We start from the raw sequence: 17,932 nt of genomic DNA on the forward strand, positions 1-17,932 counted from the left end.
GCAAGTCACAATTTAGGTAGATTTTAAGCCATCTAGAAAGATACCTCATACAAAGCGTGAATAAACAGACTGCCCCCAAATCACTACCTCACTGTACTGTCCTCAGCCCGGGGCCGCATGCACGGTGGATGGTTTCAGCCGCAGAGGAGTTAGTTTGGAAAAACACACTCGGATAACTCAAACAATGCATTTTGGTCGTTCATCAACTGAGTAATGTGCTGACTAAACTGTCTGTCATTTTCCTCTCAATTAACTTCAGGCGCTGTGTGGATTTCCATAAGGAGGTGATTAGTTGGAGCAGCATCTTAGGTGGTTTCTTTCATGCGAGTTGTGCTTTATGACAGGAAACGAGCCGCAGCACAGACAGAGCGATCGACCGTTTGGCTTTTACAAAATGCAGACGCAACATTCCCGTAGAATTAAGTTACAAAAAGCAACTTTACATTTTCCTGAATGAAGTGCTATTGCTTTCTTGCAGCTACTCCAAAACACAGTGCTGAGTTGCTGCCGGCGCGGGTCATGATGCATGAATAGTGCAGCGGGTTTGCATGATCTCAATGTAGACATCTACTGGTTTTCGTTTTTAACAAAGCATCCAAACCTCATCTCACAGGCCACAGGCCATCCTCAAATCACCATAACTGGCACATGTGGCTGCAAAACACGCCACCATTTATGTGGAAGTCCTCCAACTCAGTGCGTGTTGGTTTGAAGTATATCGCAGATGACTTTGGATTATTCATCTGGTATTCCTGTCACTTCTATTTCATTATTATAACTTCAAATCATCCAAACCAACCATCTCTCCTTATTTTAAGGATTGGTTGCTAATGAAACATCCGCCAATTCTAACCGAATGTTAAATTTGGATTTAAACAAAGCGACCTTTCCACCGTTTATGAACGGATATGGCACATATGTGGACCCCTTTTAATTTGTTAAGCTGAAGCACCTTGTACTGAATGTAGTTAATTCCCAATGAATAAATATATGAAGAAAAATACATAAATTAATAATAATGAAATAGATAAATAACTGAAACGGCAAGATGATACTCAAGTCAATTACGAATGCATCTGAAGAGGGAGTCACATTTCTGCTGAGGGCACACTTTCACCCCAGCACACCCGTCCACCACCCCTCCCTCCGAAGTAAAAGCAAAGCGTCAGTCAAAATCCACCAAATCAGCGAGGTTGGTCTCAAGGGGAAAAATCGGAGTGCTTTATGACGCGCGTCAACAAAACGTATTCAATCTCAATTAAGACATCTGGAAATGAATCCCAATTCAGGATTTAAAGATGAGAGAACAGATATCAGCATGAATAATGCGCTCAAGGCCAAGACAATAAAATAAACCAATGAATATCTCCTTAGAGTCAAAGATCACAATGCCTCGGCTCCTGCATATTCAATACGAGGTGCAGGGTATCATCCGCTTCAACTGAACATGTGGCCACACCTGGAGTGAAGGGAGGGTAAAGTGGGGTAAAAGCCTCTTTCTTTATACGCATTCTGAATGGACACGCTGATGTGTGGATACACTTTTGGTCATGTAGCAAAAGATGATACGATGAATAAAATAAACATTCAGCAAGTTTACTTTTAGAAAGATGAATGCTTAATCTGCGATATCCACAGAATATCGGACTTTTCTCCAAAAAGCCGGCAGAGTGTAATTTGTCTCATGGACACTGTGCAGAATCAGGAAAAGTGCACAGTGAGACGAAAAGAAAGGAAGAGAGCACATAACTCTTCATCCGCACCATGCAATTGTTTCTCATGTTACTCATTCACATCCCAGATACAGTATACAGTACAGTATCAGTAACCGATCACTGCCACAAATCCCAACACTCTGTGTGGAAAAAGTGCACACAACTTAGCTCACGGCCCCTGAAGCTCCAGAGGGCCATCGGACGGCTTGTGGGGCAGACAACAAATACATGTAGACTAACAGGGCGGCCTGATTGCTGTTAATGGAGGCTGGGCTGGGTGCTTTTACTGCTGTTTTCCTGTAAGGGTTCATACGTGAGACAGGGAGCTCTCTTCTACATTACTTGGACTGTGAGATGAATAGGCTCTGTGCTCATACACATATATGACATTGTGTATTGCCGCGTTGCACGCCGTGTTTTTCTCTGTGTGTTTTTCTCTGTGTGTTTTTCTCTGTGTGTTTCCAATGCCGGGGTGAAGCGGAGCTGCATTGTGGGAGAGTGCACCTTTGATTCAATCAGCTGTGGATGATAAAGCAGCTATCAGTTACACACAACAGAGGAGGTGGAGGCAGAGGAGAGAGTGACAAAGAAAGACTGAGAGGGGAAAATACAGAGAAACGGATGAGACCCAGGTGGAGAGGTGTGAAGACGGATGGTCGACGGGTTCCAAGAGGAAGAGGGAATGATGCCATGAAAAGAGCAAAAGAAAGAGCGGGGGAAGGATGAAGTTGGACGTAAAGTGAAAGCGGGGGCTGCGTGGGGGTCATGTGACTTGCGCGTGAACGTGCGGGCCAGATCAATGAGGCTCTGACGACCGCTCAGGGATTGACCCGCCACCTGTGCACACGCTGCAGACGCACAAAAAATAAACACGCTGAGTTATCGAACTCACACTTGCAGTGACACCTTCCACAAGGACACACGGGGGTAAACACATAGACCCGCAAACAGCTCAATTACAACAGGAGCGCTTCTTTATTGGCACAGTCTGACAGACATATATATGTATGGACCGATGTCAAATGTCACCTCGGGAATGCAGGACTTCCAACACACTGTGTTTACAAAAGTGTGACACTTTACAATGCTGACAGCAGCTAAGTGCTAACAAACCAGACATATAGAGAGATACTGTTATGCTCTGTCCCAAGAAGGGGGAAAGGGGGGAAAGCGGGTGAGCATGCAGAGAGCGAGGAGGACGAGTGAGTACGTTGAGCGCAGAGAGAAGAGGGAGGGAGGGAGGGAGGGGAGAAAGAGGGGAGAAAGGTGGAAACAGTAGAAAGATATTAATAGCATTCCCCTCGCCCCAAATAGGAACTGCAGGCAAGATGTGCGCAGGTATACCTGCAGAGCACAACGCAGCACAGCTCAAAACGGGCCGGCCCGTTAGTGCCCCCCCTCCCCCGTCCCCCGCCCCCCCTTCCTTCTTCTTCTGGGACAGCAAACTTTTCACGGCGAAAACAAAAAGTCTACACACAAACAAATATGAGATGAAAGTGCTTTTTCATGAGGAAATAAGCTGAGTAAGCAATTCAGGGGCTCTAGTCGGAAGAGGGAGTGGGGGGAGGTGGGGGGGGCGTTTTCCTCTGAATGCCACGCACTTCAGAAATATGACACGAAGGGATCAATTATTCAAAGAAACGAGATAAACAGTGGTGCGTCTCAAAGGTGCGACCCCGGCAGTTTGCGCCACAAAGCAAATTATTTGCTTTATGATATAAATGGGATTTTCACTCGCCACAAAAGTGCCACGTGCTCTCCATCGCAGGCACACTACTACTACAGACGATCTCTCACACACACACACACACACACACACACGTATTCAGACACCAAAGAGCCACACACTGCCACGCTGTTCCATTTTCTGTCTGTAGATGATACATTTCAAACAGAGTGCCAATTAGACTGATACATTTTCCTTGCTGGAGAATGTCACCATCCAGTCGCACGAAAACATCTGCCCCAACGCACACACGCACACACAAAAACACAGTGCCTGCATACGGTCAGCCGTTCACATCATAGTTGAGTCCTGTGTTCCTGTTTTTTTCATTCTTTGAAGCTGTACTTTTACCAGGTAAGCGAAGGGCTGGTTGAGTGCTTGTTGTGGCCTGACCCTCGTGCGCTGCCATATTGAAGCATCAAACACAATGGATCAGGACTAGAGTGCTGAAAAACAAAGTTCCTGGAGTCGTGCGCAGCTGTGAGGATTTTGGTGATACATTGGTGCTTTTAACCATGTTACTCAAGGAACCAGTAATAATCGTTCCAACTGCAGTCAGAGCCAATGCATGCGTTTAGAAGCCTCAGCAGCCTCCACTGACAGCGTAAAACATCCAATCCCGTGTGGACACAAGTCCACAAGCTGGACGAAAAAAGACAACTGGGCCAATGGCCAGTGGATCTCAGACAGAGACGTTGGAAATTGTTTAGTTTTTTTGCTGCTTTCTGAAAACGATAATCCTACAAACACACACATCCAACACAGCGACTGTCCAGGTGAGTGGATGCGAAAACAAGTCAGGGTTTGAATTTTTCAACTCATGTGTGTTCATAGGCGGTGAAACTGTGCACGCTGTCATTCAAATATATACTGAGATTTAATAATATACTGTCATTTAATTGATTAAAAAAGTCCTACACCACAAACTGCGGCCTCAGAAATGACAAGAGTCTCTTTGGCCTGTGGCACCATTCACTGCATGTGTTATTGTATCTTTTATGTGCATCATGAGTATATAATAAAGCCCTCTATTATTGAGCAGGATTTATGAATCATAATTAAGCAGCATTTCATAGCTTCTTGAAACACATACCTTACATGTTTGTATTGGTGCAGAAGGCGCCCTGCACACACAAATAATATGTACATTTTAAACTTTCGTACTACACTCATTGTGAGTGCTCTTGTCGATGGTGGTTTCCTGTGCCGCAGTGACATGACTAAGTATATGTGGTACAGATTGTTAAAGACGGAGGTAATCTCATATCTATCCAGTAAATGGGGCAAAATGAAAATGTAACCACAGAGGAAGGATAATCCATATTGTAAGGAAGGTTTCATGGTTGCTTGTGTGTCCAACGGGAACTGGATTAATAGCAACAACACACAATTCCTTGCTCGTTGCTGTCGCTTTGACCTGGTGGGAGGGTCAGATGGGGGAGTTCAGGACATGAGGACAATTTTGTGTAAAACTGTACACATAAATGATGTGGTTACGGAAAGAGAGGCTAGGAAAATGATTTATTTGCACAATATTGAAATCAATTGTCCACTAAGAAATAGTGTCCCCTGTGAGGACCTTACAATCAGGCGTAAGCAACCACACACACACACACACACACACACACTGTCACGGTGTGGGTTTGTGTCCTGTTTTATTTAGTAGATTCCTGCCTCCCCCTGATTGTTTCCACCTGTGTCCAGTCACCTGCACCTTCCCAGTGTATTTAATGTTTAATGTGTGTCTCTTGTCGCATCATTGAATGTCTTGCGTCTTGAGTACGCAGAGTGTCGCGCTACATTCGTCATTTTGATTTTGGAATTTTTTATTAAAGTACCTTATTGTTAACTCTGCATTTGAGTTTCTGCCTACCCAACACGCTGTGACACACACACACACACACACACACACACACACACACACACACACACACACACACTCACACTCCATTGTTTCGGATGCCTTTTGTTTTTACTTCTACTCTTCAGTACTAATGGACTTGAGAGCTCTTGACATTTAACTGTGGTGTTGTTAGCCTCCTTCAGTAGGTGTCAGGGCCCACACTGTACACACCAGCCTGCTCGTGTAGCGCTGACATTTCACCATTGAACCAGTGAGTGAGCTCAACCTTCACACAGTGCCGGAGGCTGGGGACGTTCTTTGTGGACACCAAAACGGAAGCAGAGAGATTTTCGGGTACCCCTGGAAAAAACAGACATATTTTGCACCAGCTGAACAACTTGAAGTTGAAGAGATACACCAGCAAACCCACCACAGGACTTTGTTGGAAGTGTTGGGATCGGCAAAACTCTGTTAGCTCCCTCCTTGAGCAGAGCTACACCCTTGAGTTTCAGGCCAATCATCATTACTCTGCAGGTCTAACGTTGTTACCATAGCAGCGGGGATCTCCGGTGATGGATTGCAGAGGGTCAGGGGCATCTCTCGAGGATTAAGAAACAACAAAAAGAAAACGGTGACTGTAACATTTTAACTCGGGGGGGTAAATGGGATTGTGACCACCAGTTTGGAGCAAGGGGTGTGTGAAAAAGTGAGCGGGGGTCACGCACAATCCTGCTGGTCAGCAGATCTCGAGGAAGAGCGGGTGTGATTTACTGAGGAAACAATGGTTGTGGAAATGTTAGGGTCAATATTACTGATCCCAAGGTTTCAGATAGTTGACTATACAGAGACATTAATTATATGATAAAAGAGATCAAATTCAAACTAAACCACTTTCATTTTTGCAGGTTCCATAAAATCCTGGACGTTGCATCCACATAGCACCCAAGGACAAGAAGATCCTCAGGCATCAGTGCTTTTATCTAACCCTATACAAACATTAACTAGCAGTACCTAAACAGTCTGACTCTTCCCATTGTTCTCACTGAGCACACTTAATCTCAGGGGCTTGTGTGGACCAACAGTAACTAAACAAGGCTAAATGTGAAGCTAAAGTCTAAAGTGGTTCCTGTGGACGGATAACATCGCATTCCGTCCCCACTGAAAAATAACATCTCTTAAAAAAGAAAAAACAACACCATCTCTACCAGATCCCTCTGTTGTCAGCTGGTAACCAAGGCAACAACCCCATGACCTCAAAGCTGGCGTTCCTTCCTCGATGGTGGACGGTAGGTTGGTACGGGACAGATATGCAGTAGCTGTAGGGGACTTCTGTGCCTGCTTATCCGTCCGCTGAGGTTATCTCTGCCGTGATTGAAGCCAAACACTGGTACCCAGGTCACATGACACGGACGGGCTGCTCCTCCTCGGTGTCTATGCTGCACGCTATCCCTCCCTGACGGACTAACTGTTGGAGCGCCTGTCCCTGCGTGTCTGTGTGTAACTGTCAGTGTCTTTATGCTATGTGTATTCATAAGACAGAGTCCAGATCCACGTGAGAAAAGCTTACACCACCCAGAGGACCACTGCAAACACCGCCACTTACAACCGGACCAATTTTCTCAAATGCTTGAATCTTACAGGTTTTTTCAAATACCTTAAATTGTGAATCATTTCTCCTTATCTGTTACTGGACAGCAAGTGAATGAAGCAAAAGTTCATTCTAATTGGGATATTTAAGCATCTATTTCTGGAATAACATTGTAATGGGAGCTGTTTTATATTACATGTACTAATTCTACACTTTTTAGAGGTTTTATGACACAATTAAATATATATACAGTATTACAAAAGTTGCAAGAGTAGTGATTCTGTGTAAACCTAATTTGTACATTTGTATGTAATGTCATTTAGAGTACACAGTACATTGAGTTGTCATGAATGGGAAACATATCTAAGCCTATGCGTGTGATGTCATTTAGCTGACGCTTTTATCCAAAGCGACGTACAATGGGTGCATTTACACATAGAGATACAAACCCAGAAGAACAAGTAACAAGAAAGTACATTTTTCATCATGACTACCTACGGATCCGCAGCTATTGGTCAACACTGACACGTTGAGGCTGGGAAGGTGGATTTATTTTTTTATTACTTGACTACTTTCACAACATCTAAGACAGTGTGCCAAAGACCACAGCTGAAAAGAAAAAGTATTGGGCTAAAGGGATGTTCTCCCCACGTACCGCTGCTTCCGCTTACAGAAAACACGTAACAATGTTTTTATCAAACGCAAACTGCACCACTACGGTTCATCACCCTGTTGACCCTTGTTCAGTTACTGAATATAGCACAGGAAGACGTGGCCTTCTGTTTGCCGGCATGAATATCTCATCCATGACCAGTGTTATTTTTCCCCCTCTGCCTCATGTAAAAACGAAGCATATTTGCTTTTACACTTTTCCTCTTCAAGTCTTTACTTTGAGTTACTGGACATGACTCATTGCTCACCACACAAGACTGCAAACGTCAACATACGCCTTCAAGGTTCTAGTATTATTCCAGCCCCACAACAGCTGATTATTTGGAGATTGTGAGTAAATTACAGAGATAATAAACAGAACCTTTGACCCTTCACTCGACTCACATCATGTTTTTTCCTGTGTAACGTTCCCCTTCTCACCCTAACTTCTCCCCTCTCTCCTCCCGTCTTTAGTGTACCTTAAGCAGAGACAGGACCAGAGTGGACCACTTGTGGTCCTCTTAGACACACCCTCTCCCCTCTTTAACTCATTACAACCGATTATTTGACAGGCCATGGAGAGGAAGGAGAGATAACGCTCTTCTGAATTATTCATCCCTCTGCTGAATCTCATCGTACCTGCTGCTCTCTCTGTCTGCGCAGACGTCCCGGATCTTAGATTCAGTCTCTCACTTGACGCTTTCTTATAGACAGACTACTTACACATTGAAAGATACTGAAGACGCTAAAGTTGCTCCTAAGCAGCCCCCCATTTCAACGTCTCCAATGGGGTTTTATACCGCAAGAGCGGCTGATTATTTTCTCTTTGTTTGCCTTCCTATTAAAACTAAACTGATATTTCTCACAACTGATAAAAAACGGGAGATGAAAATTAAAAGCGTGTTCAGACACAGTTGGCCCCCAGTAAGTCACAAAATTGAGGAAGGCAACGTGCCGTCGCTCCCTCTGTGATCATCAAACATCCGGCATTGAGATGAGTTTATGGCATTTGTTAAACCCGCAGATTGTAAAACGGTGATTTGATCGTCTCATTTTCGATTGTTTGCTAGACGTGGTCGTAGTTTGGTACACTCCATCTACACTGGATGCGACACGCGTTAATCTGGCATTGTGCTCCCATGGCAACGGCGTGACGCCACGGTGGGCCAGAGGGCGGCGTTATCAGTGCTGACCTCTAAATGGGGGCTGTGCAATGCTGCGGCGATTTGCTGGCCTGTGGGACACACACACACACACACACACACACACACACACACACACACAGCTTCCATTCACGTGAGGTATTATCAAGTACTCTATTAGCAACTGTAACACTTTAAAGGGATCAGTATTGGCACTGGTATCAAATTGTTTAAGAATAGATAGTCCTAATCATTACAAGCCTCCTCTACCGTACAGGAACAGAATGTCTTCCTTACTGCTTCTTTCAGTTTTATTGGCCTTGTCTAAGGTGCACGGGACGCTTGGACATCAAAGGACACCACGGGCTCTGCCAGCCTGTGATATTTGGCAAATAGAGAACAAGGAAAAAGAGAGAGAAGAAAGAGAGGTGAAGACAAAAGTGTCCGTGGCCACAAGTAGCATCAGTCTGACACGGACAGAGATAATGTAAATGGTGGACAGGAGACAGAAAGAAGTGGTTGAATAATGTATTGGAAAGACGAGGGGGACAGTGAGTCGAGGAGAGCCAGAATGGAAAAGAGCAAGAGATGAGGTATTGTCTGTGAGGTCTCATCACACACTTGCTGACATTGCTTTAATCTCAGGGCCAAGAGAAGACTAGCTGGCCCACTGACACACACACACACACACTCAGTGTTGCCGAGTGAACATGGTTGCTGGCATGCGGGGACAGATTTACTGTGTGTTCGTGTGTGTGTGGAGCAGCTGGGTTTTTTGCAAAAGGAGATAAAATAAAAAAAAGTGTGACAGGGCTCCTGCATGACATCAAAACATACAAAAGTGAGGACAGTTTGATGTGGCAGGTGTTTGTGTGTGAATTATATATTCAGCCAAAGTCAACTTTGTATTTTCAAAAAAGAAAACATGCTTCGACATTGACTGAAACCTTCTCATCGACAAGGACCGTTATTATTTTCAATACTCGTTTTAAAAGGAGAGGCAATTACTGAGATGTGAGGCCAGAGTTACAACAGAAGCGCCAGCAGCAGATGTTGGGGACATGGGGGAGAGGGGCAGCTAGTTTTTCCCCTCCTTATCGCAGAGCCTGCTGTCTTCAAGTAGATATTAACCCGGATGAAGATAGAGAAGGAATAAAGATACGAAGAGGAACAGAGGGAGGAAGAAAAAACAAAGAAAAGAGAAAATAGTAGGCCGAGAAAGAGATGAAGAAAAAGTTCTGATGTAAATAGAGGGAGGAAAACCAAGCAGAAAAGCGGAAAAGAAGAAATGACACCGGCTCAAGAGAAGAAATTGCGTGAATTAAGCATTAACAGAAAGAGCGGACGCAGTGTAGACAAAAACAATCTCACAAGAGCATGATTATATTACAGCTCTGTCGTTAACATTTGATTATTGTTTAGGCTCTGTCCACTAAGCAACTGGCCACGCGCACACAAACACACACACAAACACACAATCTCCATAAACCGACACATGCATGAATACACACAGGGTTTGCAAATCGCGGAATGCCAATCGAGGCCTCACCTGACAGCATGCACCATCAGCCACGTGAGCAATGGCACAGCAACACACACACACACACACCTATATGTATACAAACACTGCAAAGCGCTCTCTGCCGGCGAGGCAGACCTTGTTAATACGCTCCCACATTGTGATTTTGTTTGAGCTCTGTCTCCATGGTGCTGCTTCCTCACATGTTTATAGTGACTGCCGTTATAAATTAAAACGATCTTAACAACACTTAAGATGGGCCTCGCATGCTGGTGCAGCCCCGCAGGGACAACAGGAGAAAGGCACAGAGACCTGGGCTATCCCAGGATCTGGAGAGACGAATGACAGAGACAGACAACAAGCACAGAGAGCAGGAAGAGAAACTGGAAAAGAGGAATAAAGAACAAGGCTTGCTGCAACCTGCAAGTGGGACATGAAGCAGCTCTTGACAACGGTGTGTCGCCAAACCTGAAGACGCCTCCACAACCAGGAGTACACTGCAGGTATGCCTGCACAGTGTTGCAGCCTGGTCCTCATCCTAAAAAAAACTCCATGCACAGCGCTCACATGCCAGATGGGTTAAAGTTACACTACACTAACACTCGGAGAACGGGGAGAACAAAATCCCATACCAGAAAAATAATAAGCCAAAGAGACGGTTTGATGTACGGAAGCTGATTGGACCTGAACCCACCAGAGAGACTGAGGCCAGCTTGCAGCCTCTTTGGTGGTCGGGAGCCACTGCTTTATGGCTTCAGACTCGCTGTCATGTACAAAGGTGAATGAGACAAGAAGGAGCGGGCTTTCCCACGTTGAATAAACTAACGCGGTATGTCCTTATCAGCGCTTAGCTACAGTTAGTTTCAATATTATTCAGCTTTGGCGGTGTGCAGCTGCAGACACCCATTACGGTCAGGCCTTAAGTGTGCTGCATGGCTAGAGCTATTGATTTATCTTCAGCACGCCGGTCTGGGCTTCCCAGCCACTTGGGACACACAGACCCGGGTTTCCCGAGCCCTCTTAGTAACTCTTATTCACCCATGAAAACCTTGATGAAGGCGTACACCCTGCTTACCTCATTCATTCAAGGCCCTGAAACATCCTTTCACTGATAATAAAGGTTAAAAAGGTGGACGTGGATCATGTCAAGTGATTGTGCACAGAGATCCGAGTGTGGTGCGGATCCTGGATGGTAACAGTACAGACGGAGGCACGGTGCTGCAGGCTGAGGAAAGTTCTCTGGAAACGTAAGATTTAATAGAGGAGCACTCGGCAGGGCAACTGCGTATTTACAGAGCGGGCGACGTTACAGGGCAGCCTTCCCATTGCTCGTGCCACAATCCCTTTCCAGTCACGAGACAGGACTTTACCAGCAGAGCCGTCTGTCGAGAGAGAGGTGTCTGATGAAATGTTGCAGTGAAAGAAGAACTAACTATGCCTACAAGCTCTCGCTAAATTTGCAAATGAGTGAGCATAGCCACAGACATTTGTACAACTGGAAGTGGAAAAAAAGAGTCCTTTGTTGATTTTGGTCTCTCCTCTGAGAGCTGACTGGGCCGCTCACAACGATAATTACATGAAAATAAGGCTTCTGATGCGCATTTGATTCCTGGTTTCAACCCGTTCCATTCATCTCAAGTATCAAAGAACATTTCTATTAAATCATTTATGAATTACAACCATAATTTTGGAAAACAGGCTGTGACATTTAGGTGTTGTAAACCCTTTTAACATTTCTGTCAAAGAAATCATTTATCCCAAGCAATTTATTGCAGCACTAATGATTGCAGTAGTTGTTTATTTCTATCCTAAAACCAAAGCTAGATTTATTGCACCTCCTCGGCGTCATTGTATACATGGAAATGTGTCAGCAGCTAAGAGGAACGTGTAGTTTGAACAATATAGTCTCCTGAGGACGCCCAGGGGGACACTCTGGCAAAAATCCCAGAAAAATAACTAAAATCCCCCACCAACGCTGTTTTGTTTAAACGAGTGACTGCTACGAGAAAATGACACAACAATTTGTCAGTATATACAGCACCTGTTGTGCATCTATTCGAGCAGAATTGCCACCTCTGCATAAATCACAGCTGCTTTATATTGCAGAGAGACACAGAGCCGGGGAGCAGGGACACCGCTTCTGGATTTTTCAGATTATTAAAGTAGATTTGATTTTTAGAGGGCCTTGGCTACTCAAAATAAACTCTTGGCATTTCCCTCTGACCCTCCCGAGCACATGCCACCGTATTCCTGGCCCGCCTCAGCGACAATAACATTACATAAACACAGACTACTGCAGATTAGATGGTGTCAACACCGCTGCTGATCGGCCATCTACAAGAGAATGAAACAAGACCATTATCTGTGACTCGGGGTCTCTGCAGTTTCCATGTTTCATTTTTTAATCTTTCTTTTACACTTTCTGGGCTGTCACATAAATAAACACCATCATGATAATGGTGTGGGTGTGTGTGTGCGCATGACCTTTCCCTGTATAAACGTGAGCAAAGAGAGCAGGACTGGATAGTGAGGGGGAACCTGATGCCGGGTATCTCAGGACAGACGGTTCCCTCTCCAGGGAGACATATTTCGCTCTGAAAGGAGAAATGAATACAACAACTAACCTCGACTCCCTTCTCTCCATCTTACTCAGATTCCCCTGCCCTAACCTTCCTACCCACCCAACACAAATCACTCGCACCCGTCCCTCCTTTGCAGGACGACGAGGCCATCGACGCCTCCAAAACGCATGTTTTCTTTATTTCTGAACACGCTGTATGTATGCTGAGGACCTGACAAATCCTTCTTCTCTCCCTGTTGGCTTTAGAAATGCACACATGTGTATTTTAAAATAAAACTGAAGGGCAATTACAAAAATGTTCAGCCACAGGAAAATGCAGCACCAAGACATCTAGACCCAAAAATGACCTTCGGTCTGTATCCAAACGCATGTCTGTAAAATCTGCCCCCTTTACGTCACTCTGGACTTAATCTCATTACCAGCTCGACTGGACGTTGGTTCCTCCTTCACTCAAATCAAAACAAAGGCTTCAGATGTTTTACTGAAGAAGAATGGTGAGGGCACTACTGGGTGTATTTACTGGGTAAATAAGTATGATCCTTAAAGGTTCTCCAACTTTTCTCCAATCCAATCCAAGTGACTGTTTAGAGTAAGTACCAGTCAAAGGTACTACTACTCGTAAGCGTCAATTTTTTTAAAGACTTAATAAGAATTAAACGATTATTATAATTAAAATGATTATTTGCAGGAAAATAACTAAAGAATAATTCCAAGCCAAACCCAAACAGCATCAATATACTACCGCATCAAAAGATAAATAATCTGTTCTAAAAATAGTTTACAGTAAAATGTTTTTAGATTTACTAACTTGTAACTTAAATGAATTCAACCAATAATTAATTTATTTTTCTATTTTCTTATTTGTCCATCCTCCATGTTTTCAAGGCATGGCTCATCTTACCTATCACACACACACAGACCCTTCTAAGAAAAGACATGACCAGCCAATGAGGGCGGAGAGGAGGAAAGGGGAAGAGATAAGAGTGCCATGGAGGGAGGGGAAGTTAATTAAACAAAAGAGAGATTACATTCCCGCTCAGCAGGAAGGGATGGAGGGAAGGACGGAGGAGAGAGAGAGAGACTGACGGGAGAGCGAAGGCGTTTGGGCCATAAATGATCCTTAATGGAGCAGAATTTACACGACCCGCTGAGGTGAACAGATTAAAAAAAAAAACAGCCGTGGTAATTGAACAACAAGCATGCAATCTGCAGCCCTGAGCCGGTTAGAAGCCCCGCACTATGTGCCGAGTGGCTTTCACCCTTCACCAATTCATTGCGCCACCTCTTGCTCCACTACCCCCTTATTTTCTGAGTCATCAATAAAAACACATTCATGCGTGGACGGAGAAACAAACGACCAAACAGAAAGCTATTTTCTGACACACTGACATCAATAATTAAAAAACTTCATCACCAAATGCGTCATGTGATTCTTGTTTTTGGGAAGGATATCAAGGCGATGGATTTTTGTGAGCTTTCAGTCGCGTGGTTGAAAATCGGGAAAAAGCAGACCAGACTGTTTGCATGACCGAGGTGAGAAAGTAGATCAGCTGACTTAAACCGTCTACAGTGGGTGGGAAAAGTGCAAGGATAGAGGGAACACATTCTGCATACTAGCTGCCTGGGCCAGATGAGTTTAAGACTGACAAAAAGGCTCTTCCCCTTTTATGCAAAGATTGCAAAGTGTGTTTAGTGTGCAGCACCGTTAGCACCCAGGATGCATGGAGAGTTAACCACCTACAGTAGATACGTCAAACTGTATTTTCAGTAGATCAAGCAAACTATTAGCAGGCTGTGGGTCTTGTTGTGGGTATCTCCCTCCACATCTATAAATAATGTGGCTTTAGGCTTTTCATAAACATTAAATGCCATAAAAGGTTAAAGTGAAGGGATTCCCACACGTCATGGCGACTCTAATCTGCGTCCGGGCAAAGATACATGGGAGGCTTATTTTGTTCAGCCACTGTTCAGATTCCAGGTAGGTATTCCTGCAATTACTGCAGATGTTTTACAGCCAAATGTGCAGCTTAGAATACAAGCAACTCATTTGAAAGAGAATGAACACAATCAAACCAGCGGAGTCTGAAGATATTCTCACTTCTTGCCCCCCGGTTTTGGATAAAGCTCCACTAGCACCTGGTCCTACATTTTCTTTAATGCTCATTTAGGTCCTTTTCCTTAATATCCTACTTCCCTGGTATACGCAATATTATAACCCATTTTAGCACGTCATCACAAGGAAAGAAGGCCCTCTAAAGCTGTAGTTTCTCAAAAGCCTCGCAACTGGCCCCTGCAGGAGGGTGAGCACAGAGCTCCTCCTTGTGAAGACATTTCTCTCCACGTCACTAATTCTTATGCTCGAGGTCATGTCTAAAACCCTAAATAATACATGACCGGTATATTTTCACCCTCCTTAGAACCATCAATCATGCCGGCTGATCTGAGCTCGATCCTTCATTTGGCCTATGCGTCCACGCGCACTATTACTGAATATTTAAGGCCGGGGGTGCAGGGGGGCGCTCCATAGAGCCGGGGACTAAGATGGGGGTGTGACAGCATGGCGTGCTGGGTGTTCATTAGCTGGCACAATGCACTGCGACCTGATTGGGAAGTAATGTTGGACTGGAGTTCAACGGCCCCAAAGGACCTCCTTCACGGGCAAAAAAAAAAGAAAACGGGGGGCCTCATGTGATGTCTATATGTGGCACTGCCTTTGGTGGGAGGGGGGTCAGAGGTGAGGGGAAACACTGAAATCGATCCCTTTGAATCTTGTCGCTCATCTGGGAAGCTCATCTGGGAAAGGTCTACGGACGCGAAGAGCAGGGGACCAACAGTAGAGCCGCAACGATTATTTGATTGATCGATTGGTGCACAGTTCCAAGAAGCAATCATTCATTTAGAGTAATGGTTGAGACAAAATTGCTATCACTCTTTGGCTCTTTTGTCTTTTTCATGTCATTGTAGACTTAATTTCTTTGGGTTTCAAATTGAAAGTTGGACAAAAGAAGACATTTGAGAATGCAACCTTTCCTGTGGGGAACGATAATTATCACTATTTCACACTTTTCGTACACTAAACGATGATAAATTATCAAACAATCAATCATGAAAATAATCATTGGAGGACGTCCTTGACAACGGCTCCTCAGAGATGTAGTGTTGACATGAAGAACAATACAACAGAGGTCCAGACCGTCTTGCCGGGCAGACATGCCAACCCTCACGATTTTTCCGGGAGACATCCCCGAATTTCAAAGCCCCTCCCGAAAATCTCCCGGACCGACCTTTCTCCCAAATTTCTCCCGATTTCCACCCGGACAACAATATCGCTACACCATCCGTCACTGGGCGCGCCGTTTCAGACCGAACAATAATAAAGGTTACACCTGCAAAGAAAAAATAGATCGTGGGCAAGCCCGGCCACCGACCGCTCGCACACCCCCCCCCCTAGCAGCCGGGTCGCTGCTGGCTCAAACCGCTCGGACAAACAGACCAATACCTCCTGCCGATGTTGTAGTTTTACAGCAGGTGACTAAAAGAAGTGATTCAAAAGCTGACAAAGAGCGATTTTACTGTGAGTGAGTAAAAGAACCATAACAAGACGAGCGGCACTTAACATTTCACGGACCATTTGAACAAGAGCATCGGCAAACGCAGGATCCTCTCATGTCGTCTAGGCAACGGGCCGGTCTGGAGACAATAGGAATTCTTGTTAACATAGATTTCCAGTAACACTTTTTAAGTTACTGCAAACTTAGAATTCCTCCACCCCTTTTTTTCTTAGTTTTTTTTAGTTGAGTGTCTTTATCCAGCTAATGCCAAGGTTCCAGGAAAGGAGGTGAGGAAATGAGAGGAACCGAATTAGCATACTGTCTCTTTGAGGGTGCATCGTTGTGTGCAGCTGTGACAGCATCGAGGAGTCGGGACGGGTGTGGAGGGACCTAAGTGGGCGCCCGTGGAGACACATTACATCGGTGAGCTACTTCACCCGTTTTCCCCCATACAAGCTCCAACACACACCTGTGACGATAGGCCCTCTACTGTTTAAGAGTCCCCCATTACAGCGCAGGACTAATTAAAGGTTCAGTGGAAGTTAGCAAAGCGCAGCAGTGTACGGCTTAATTTAATTACAATAGATCAACGCCGCCTTAATTGAACTTCACCACAGTTCATTTTCCTCACATGTATATACGGCTCTCAGCATGGCGAGCGCCTCGCGTGTAATTAACCAAAGCAACTGCAAAGCTCAGGATGATACACCACGACGGGAATGATACACTCAGATAGACATATGTGAACTTAACATAAATTATGTCAAAGGAGGATTATTTTGAAATGGCTGGTATAAGATTTTAGACATCGGTGAGGCAACTCACTTTCAAAGTCGGCCCCGGCTCGCTCTTTGAGGCCGAGGCATCTGAAACATGATCTGGGCACCTCAGAGGGCCTGCCCTTCCTCTCTGGGAGAGAAATAACAATAAATGCCAGGGCTCCCATCCACTGCCAGACGCCCGGCTACATCAGGGGGAATGTCACCCGCAACTACGCCGCAAAGGCCACGCTCCTAGTGAGAAACACACAGACACGGCACAGCATGTTGGGTTCGGTGTCCGTGCGCTTATGTGTTCGCGGGAACCTGAAGAAGGCAGAAACAAATTGAGAGGCATGAAAGAGCTGAAGGGCAAATCGAGGCTGGCGACCGCTGATCTGCACTCACTAATATGATGAGAACACATACGAGACATCCGCAGTGGGGTTTCCCTGTTATAAACACATGATGGCATTGGCAGGGTGGACCGCTGCTCTTCTCTAAACAATGACGGTGAAAGCACAGCCCGCTCCAAGGAGCTCCCACACATAATGCTCCGTCCGTTATATGCCAGATGCAACCGCCAGCTGCCGGGGCACAGCTGTCCTGGGCTTTGCTTGAAAACAGAGCGACATACAATGACACCCATTAAATAATCACTGAGGGAACTGAGTTTTTTTCCCCTTTTCGCCGTTCATACAATTGTTTAGATTCAAATTTAAAATCCGACCAGGAGTACACGTTCAACCAAATAATAACTCAGTGCAGTTTTGGAAAAATAAGCTCACATGTTAGTGTGGGCCCCTTCCCGTGAGCTCATACTTTTTCCAGTGTTTACATGTTGTATACATTATGGAG

General features: G+C 45.0%; 1 protein-coding gene across 2 annotated transcripts in view; it reads right to left on the bottom strand.

The window, feature by feature from the left end:
* LOC119219683 (potassium voltage-gated channel subfamily KQT member 4) overlaps positions 1–17,932 on the bottom strand; it is a 36,358-nt gene that overhangs the window by 16,910 nt on the left and 1,516 nt on the right. The window lies entirely within an intron of this gene.

This window comes from Pungitius pungitius, chromosome 17, assembly GCF_949316345.1.
Source record: "Pungitius pungitius chromosome 17, fPunPun2.1, whole genome shotgun sequence".
Taxonomy (NCBI): Eukaryota; Metazoa; Chordata; class Actinopteri; order Perciformes; family Gasterosteidae; genus Pungitius; species Pungitius pungitius.